The sequence below is a fragment of the Dermacentor andersoni genome, chromosome 2, assembly GCF_023375885.2.
Source record: "Dermacentor andersoni chromosome 2, qqDerAnde1_hic_scaffold, whole genome shotgun sequence".
Classification (NCBI taxonomy): Eukaryota; Metazoa; Arthropoda; class Arachnida; order Ixodida; family Ixodidae; genus Dermacentor; species Dermacentor andersoni.
Window position 1 is genome coordinate 187,756,790 of NC_092815.1, and position 8,408 is coordinate 187,765,197.

Consider the following 8,408-nt stretch of genomic DNA (forward strand, 5'->3'; position numbering starts at 1 on the left):
TTAGTAGTCTCAGCCCCGTATTCTCAAACTATTCTCGACTCTAAGCTCTTCTTTCGCTCCGTAGAGTTGGTTTCAGTGCCACCTGTCGACTGAGTAAGTCGCTACGCTTGCCAAGAATTGTCATGAAGTGTCACTGAAGAGCAGTGACGATTCCTGTCGAGGTACGTACGGCGCTGGACCAGATGAAATCACAATGCGGCTAATCAAACAGCTGGGCCAAAATACAGAGAGAGAGAGAGAGAGAGAGAGGGAGACAAATTGGATGGGAAATTGAGATGGAAAGCCCTTCTGCATCGAGAGACGGATAAGAAGGGCAGAGGTGCGGACAGCAGAACGGATGAAGGGAGGGATGGAAAGAAACGTTTTGTAATGAATGCTGGCCCTGTTCACCAACTGCTGAAGGCATGCTACTCCAGATGACACGGGTAATGCAAGAAATTACACATTGATGTCACTGTTGTATACCACGGGGTGTGCATAAAGGTGTGGATAAATCACTCACCGATTGGCTACAGCTGCAGATAGGAACTTTCCGCAGCCAAAACCTACTCAGTAAAATGTACCCCCTCCCCCCCAGATACGCAGCCAGGGGTGCGGTCAAAAAGACCATGTTGTATTACACCACATGGGAAGGACAACTTATAACAGCAGTCCGCAAAATCATAAATACCAGTGCGGAGCAACGGGAGGCACTGCTGGCTAGCGACCACTGCGAGCACCAAATTGGTCTCGTGCAGCAAGCACGCAGGGTGGCTGAGGCCATTGGAGCCTTGGACAAGGGGCCTAACACCTGCTAAACCCAGTCAAGACTGTCCAAGAAAACCATGTTGGACTACCATGAAAGACCCTGTGAATAGAGACCAATAAGCGTTTTCGACGACGACGACGACGACGACGATTATTATTATTATTATTATTATTATTATTATTATTATTATTATTATTATTATTATTATTGATGATGATGATGATGATGATGATGATGATGATGATGATGATGATGATGATGATCGAATATTATAGACTTCCGAATAACGAACCGAATATTGTCCTAATCAAGTCGGTCTGGGAATCGAATAGTCACTATTCATAAGTACGAATATTTTTTCGAATAGTTTTCGAATACTTCCGCATCGTCAACTCTGCTCGGTCAAGCATAAAATTGAAGCAAAAGTGCGATACATTTAATTTCCAGGGCCATAGCAGGCACAACGCATGATAGCTTACGTTGTGGAGAAGGCTGCGTAGCTACCCTCACGGGGCCGGACTTTTGCGGGCTAAACAGCAATCGTCCGCACTCTCCGAAGAGTCCCCTGGGTGTGCGAACAAACCACGTGTCCGTTCCTAATGCTACATTTGTGCTTTTGTTAAGCAACGCTTCATCTCCTGCAATGTAATGACAGAAACTTGCTAACGTAAGTAATTAACACTAACGTGAACGTTGTTTTACAGTAATGACGAACACGCATAGCTGTTCATTATTCGAAGTCTATTTGAAAAGTTGAATGTTCGATTCCGCTCACTACTGGCACTATTCCATTCGTATTCGATTCTGTCTCAAAAAAATTGCTAATCGTACGCCCCCACTCTGCACACTTGCACACGCCGCAGCAGGTGTAGTGTTTGGTCGAAGCCGGTGTTTTGAAAGCGCGCGAGGCGCTATATCATCGCTGATCCAATGAACTCAAGAAAGCTAGCGGCGAATTTAAAGCAGATTCAAGCGCAGCTTCTGAGGCTGCAAAGCGCGTGGAGCCGTATAAAACATAGTTCGAGTCACTTACACGTTGCACACCATATGAGGCGATCACGTCAAAAGCGTATTAATAAAAAAAAGAAAAACTGTATAGTTCGTTTATGCACCCTTCGACCGAATACAGTTCAGACACTTGGCATGGGAAAGCCTCATTTTTGGTGCGTAGACATAGTGCATGTGTCCATGCACTGCCGTTCCGCATCCCACCAGAGAGCTCGCTGAGAGCGCCACACACAGCGCGATCAAAACGGAGAGAGAGAGAGAGAGAGAGAGAGAGAGGCAGGGAGGTTAACTAGACGCTCGTCCGGTTTGCTGCTCTGCATTGGGGGCAGGGGTATAGGGACGAAGAGAGAGAGAGGAGATACAGAGAGCACAGTTTCGCGCACAGGATTCGAGCTATACATATAGCAACTACGTTCGATGTACAGTCGCGCTCGGTGCGGTTACGTGGTCGAAGGGGCGCCAAGACGGCACGTGTCAATTGGCACGCAAATGCAAGAAAAGAAGAAAGGAGTTGTTTAATAAATACGAATAATAGCAACGGCGTTTAGTTATTCAATTTTTTTGTATGTAGGCGCCGCCGTGTAGTTTCGGGGCTGATTCAAGCACGGTATAACCGTGTTGCATCTCGCATCGAAATTAACGCGACGCTACACATATTTAGAGTCGGCGAATCGCCAGTAGCTACTTCTGCACAATAGTAAACTACGACATACATTATCTTTGCATCGGTATTGCGCATTACATATACCTGTATTAACGAATATATCCGTCTAAAGACAATCAAAACTTGTGCGTGTGAGAGTGTATGTGAGAGGTGTACGTTATGCGAGTGTGCGCGAGCGCGTTGCCAGTGACCCCTTTACGGACGATATCCTCCGTACATCGGGATACCTCCGAGGTCCGTATATACAGAGAGAAGACGCTAACTAAGACCACCTCAATGAAAAAAGAAAAGGAGCTTCTTAAACGCTATACGGATCACAATGGCGCCACCGTCCACGCAATCCGCATGCATAGCCACAGCGGAGCCGACCGCGCTTCGCGGAGCGTTGCTCTCCGTGTCGGACAGCCGACGGCATGATCCGCGCAGAAAAGAGCGGGGAGGGAGAAAAAAAGCAGGACAAGAGGGAGGAAGAGGGCGTTTACACTAATTGCTTTACCGGTAATTGGGCCCGTGTTTGTCAACAAATAGCGAGGAGGCGCTCTCCGTTTGCCCAATCACTTTGGTCAGCGCGCCCGAGCGCCGGCCAGTGGCGGTGCCTCATCAGGCTGATTCAATTACGCCCGCCCGGATTTGTAATTTAAATGACGCGCGCTCCGAGGCAACTTCACCCCTCCGCCACTTGTCCCCCCCCTTCCCCCACCTCTTGCTCTTGTTCGGTCGCCGGCGCTGCGAGAGTGTGAATGCCGGTCGACGAAGTCTATGTTTCTTGTTATTTATTTTCTTAGCCGTGGCGATGGGGACGGATGCACGTTGTTTATTTTTTATTTTTTTTTAGTGGGGAATGGAGGGGGGGGGGGGGGGGCATGGAGGTACAGAGGTTCACGCCACGCAACTCGCTCGGTTGAGCACGAAGCAGGAGTTACACGATATATCAACCGCCACACCCTGAGTCTGGACGCTGTTCTTGCGAAGGTAACCAGGTTAGTTTAAATCTTGTTTCGCTACAAAAGTCAGCGTGAAAGAAAGGACGGGAGAGAACATGCCCTCGCCTCCCCTCACCCTTTCTTTCTATAATATATCTACTGTTTACCGCGTGTCTCTTTTGCCTAACATTAGTTTTAGCGCTCAATCGAACGTTCAAAGGGCATGGTCCGTCTGCAGTGTAGAAACTACAGCATGATTGTTTTCTAGGAAGGAAAGCTGAAGCATGCGAAAACAAAGAGTTCATATTTTCATTTGGGTCAGGAGGAATAGAAAGCGAAAATGAAATGAAGACCACGTGGGAGCAATTGAGCAAAGTTGATTTCGTAACGCATAGTCGAAAAGCGTATGGATCGCTCTTGGTGATGGATCGCTCTTGGTGATGATTGTCCCTGTCCGCGGCGGCCTTTGGGACAATAGGCTTGCAGTACAGTGCAGACCGGCACGTAAACATTGAAGTGGTCGTGAAGGCGCGAATATGAATAGTGAGGGGCCGTTAGGAAAGTAGAGTTTGAAGTGTTCACTCGATTATATGATTAAGAACACGGTGAGGTGTGGAAATGCAGCAATTAATATTTATTTATTTATTTATTTATTTATTTAGTTAGTTAGTTAGTTAGTTAGTTAGTTAGTTAGTTAGTTAGTTAGTTAGTTAGTTAGTTAGTTAGTTAGTTAGTTAGTTAGTTAGTTAGTTAGTTAGTTAGTTAGTTAGTTAGTTAGTTAGTTAGTTAGTTAGTTAGTTAGTCATTCCTTCATTCAGGCACTAGATAGGCGCGAACAATTTCAAGGAATAAAGCGAAATGAAGTGTAAGCGCAAACATACGATCTCCCACCAGAAAAACTCGGCCTCACCTCCTCTGCACGGAGGTTGTGTCAGAGGACCAGACAAATGCGATGGCCGTATGGCTCTGGTTCAGTGGCTGTGACGTTCTACGGCAGAGTGCGAGGTAGCAGGTTCGATTGCCTCCCCCTCCCCCTCCCCGGCGGCAGCATTACAGAATGTGTGCAACGAAAAAAAAAAGGACAGGTTGTATATGAGAGACGCAGCGCCATGGGGTACGTGAAACGTCTTGTGAGTGCTGCAGAGGGTGTATGGGCTCCGAGGGGGTACGCGCACAGAATTGACGTAACAAAATACACGAGTTACATTTATTCAAGCACTAAAAGAATTGCACGCTTAATTTACGTAGCAGCTAGTGGAGAGGGTCTTCTACGGTCTAATTTTGCAATCGCGCTTACTCCCTCTTCGCAGTGGGCCCGTTTGTTTTAACGGCACGCAGGGGCGATATGGTCGGTAGACACAACACGCGAGACGACTGTTGCTGCGCAGCGAAAACAACACCCTGGCAGCTTACCAGGTGCCTCACAACGCTGGCGTAGAGTTACTGTATATGCTACCACAGGTAGTTAGCATATACAGTAACTCTACGCTGGCGAGGTGAGAAGCGCCACCAGTAGTGTTGCATGCGTACCATCTCGATGGTGCACGAGATGATAACGAGAGGAAACCACTGGCGTATGTCAGCGCCAATGTATTAGAGAGCTTTAGCTTGAAGTTTACTGTCCGTTCCACTCGGGCCACGTATATTCAACGCCGGTGTGTGGTATGCACACACGCATTAGATCAGCCGGAACGCCACTGTGTGTGCGTGCAACGCCCGTGCCAGCAGCGGAAGGCAGAACGCTTCTATTTTTCCCTCGCAGCGCCGATTGAGCGGCGCGTGACGGCATGTCCGCTTGGCTTTGTCGCTTTTGCAGCCAAACATTATGCGCGTCGTTCGCCTCCCTAAAGACCTACTAACATAACCCTCAGCGCGGTGAACGCGCAGACGCCGCGACAGCATGGCGATGGCTAAAACGCGCCTCGATCGAGTGCCAGTGTAATTGCTATCTCAATAGCATAAGCTTGTACATTGTCGCTCATCTCTAACGCATTTCCCGCGCTGGGAACACGGTCAGAAACACAGCCTACGCACGTAGGAAACATCGTTATTGCGGGCGTGGACGTTAGGTACGAAAAGGCGTGCACATAAAAAGAAAGACCAACGCGACGAAGAATGTTTCGCCAAATTGCGCAGCAAGTATTTGTGCGATTACGGCACCGTAAAGCTCGGAATCAAATTTATTTTTCCTATTTAAATGATGTGAAGAATAAGCTCACTTATAAGGAAATCGCTGACACAATATTTGTTTAAGTTTTTTTTCCATTTAGAAGAGAATGTCCAGAAATTGTGAGCAGATACCTCTTTATTTTGGCAATCAATTTTTACGAAAATTCCCTAAAATATTTTAGTTAATATCATTGAACTAGATCATTGAACTCCGCTAATCTACCTCTAGAACAGATATCACAGTTTTGTAAACTGTATCCGCAAGATTGTCTAAATCGGGCATTATATGATGCGTTAGTTCATATAGATAATGCAAAATAGTTACCTTGTTTGCGTAACCTTTGCAAAATTTCAATTTACAAATTATTTGTGCACTTTCCAAATTCTGCTGCTGTTTACAAAATTGTGATTTTGTTTGTATTGTTGAGTTACATTGTGTCAAATATAACGATTTATTTTCCGAGAACTTGCGATATTAAGCACTGATGTAACGCAAGCTACCATAAAGGCGGCGCGGAACGGGTGACAGCGGCCTCGAAACAAAAGAGCAAGAGTGGAGACGAAGGAAAAGGTCTGTCGCATTTTCCGCGCTTTGCGTACGCTGCCTTTACAAACGTAGGCTTCAGCGCGAGTTCAGATGCACCGGCATGAACCTATAGCTGTCTTCTCCCCAGTAAATGTATTTCTGGGGAGAAGCCCACCTACGTGACTTTCCTGCAACCATTATGTCAACCTACCCGCCTAGCCGAAGACACCCTGCCGTATTTTCTGCGAGGCCTACAGAATTTTACTGTTCCCGTGGTTACTGAAGATAAGAATGTACTCGGTCTACTATTTCTTAGCATTCTCGTCGTCGACGTTTCGTTCGAAACTGATTTTTCTTATGGCAATGACAATAAAAGAAATTTTGTCACCTATAATGGTGACGGCTGCTCTTTTAGTAACAGTAAGAAATATTGTAAACTAAGAAAAACGTCAAAGCTTCGCAAGACATACAGTAAACGTTGTGCATTTAGTGTGTTTACGTGTAGCGACGTCTTGGTGTCATATGCGTTACGCAGTTACATCCCTGTAGCTTATAACCAATCAAATGTTGGAGATGCGAAAGCTCGCCTTCTTTTAACAGAGATGACGAAGCTGTTAAAGTCGTTCCGCTCAACAAAATCTGAAGAATCTCCTCTTTTTATAACTTTTGTACATGTAGACAGTCGTGAGCCTGGCCTGCAGTCATCCATAGCACTTCTGCAGTTATTGTTCTGCTACATTCAAGTACGAACGGGCGTGGATAGTTCTTAAAGGGCCCCTCACCAGTTCTGGCAATTTTGAGCTGACAAGTAAAACAATGACACGCAGAGATTCGGTTTGTAGGTTTTGTTATTAAATGCGTAAGCATTTCTATGCTCACCCAACGAGAAAATCATCCGTCCGTATATGTTGGACATAGGCGGGCTAACGATCATGCCTGCTAAGTATTACATCCCTACGTGCCACGGAGAGAGCTTAAATTTCAAACCAATTGAACGCCGTTTGCCCTTCTCGCGGGCGCCCCGCTCAAAAGCGGGAGAGTCGACGTGTATAGCACAAGTGCACCTACATATGTATGTACATGGCAGTGCTTTGACACCACTCTCAGTGACAAGTGACTTTGAGAATTATTCAACGCAACAACACTTATTTGGTTGACATGTTGCTTAAATAGCCGAATGAATGCTTAGAGAAAAATTGTCGAAAAAACTACATTGGAATTTGTCTAAGTATATGTAAGCATTGTGCCGCTCACTGTTCTCCACGCAGCTCGATATCATTATGAATGTTATGAAACTTGATCAAGCCACTACAAACGAGCACACTGCTGCGACACGAACTCGTGCGGACGGCGGCGCAAGCAGCATTGATGACGCAAGCAAAGTACTGTAGGTGGTGGCGCCCGGTGCGCTGATGACGTTCCGATCAATATAAGCCGTTATCACCCTTTAGCGCCTTATCCATCCTCGTCGAACCATTAAGAACCGTGACCAAACGTAATCAGGCGGCGGCTTCGTATGACACCGCTGCGTAGGCCTCACCTTGAATGTGATTTGCGATGCTGACAAAGAGTACGAACTGCTGATAGCTTCGCGCGCTGTGTTTTCGCCGCTTACTTAGCGTTGAAGAGAGGCGCGCGGGCCCGCATCTTGAAAGCGATCTACGAAATTGGCCGAGTGAAGCGTGTGCTGAGAGTTCCGTGAGCGCTGTAAGCCCGCCGCTTCGTTGGCGTTGAAGCGAGAGGCAGCACGGATGTTAATTCGCTCGCTGCTGCGGGCGCTATCTCGAAAGCAATCGCATTAAGGGGCGGACGGACGAAGGAACACAATGACTGTTCTGTCGTTGGGTAAGCATATAAATGCTTACGCCTTTAATTACAAAACCTACAAACCGAATGTGTGCGTGTCATTGTTTTACTTCGTACTGTAGCAAGAGAGACGTACTTCCGTTTCGTCTGCTTGTTCTCATGTTGTGCGCGCAGAGAACGAAACAATGTCATTTTCTACCGTCTTCCAGCGCGCGATCATGCTCTGTGATCCACCTGCGTCGTCCTCAGCGTTCGTGTAGCACCGACTTACACCGCTAGTCAGGTGTTCTCGTGCACAGCGCGCAAAATCGTGCGTTGCGCGAGACACAACCAGTGCAACAGCTCGCGCGCGAGACCAACAGCCGAAGTGCACGCGCAGCAGAAGAGCGCGAGAAAAAGAATTCAGAGCCATTACGCTCTGTGAAGCTGGATGGCCAGCGGAGCTCTATATGTGGTGATAAATATGTTGATAATAAATGTGTTGATTGAAAATAAAAGACACATACCACAGTAAATTCCGTTTTCTTTTTTCCTCACCGCACGTAGCCTGCCTATTGCACGGGT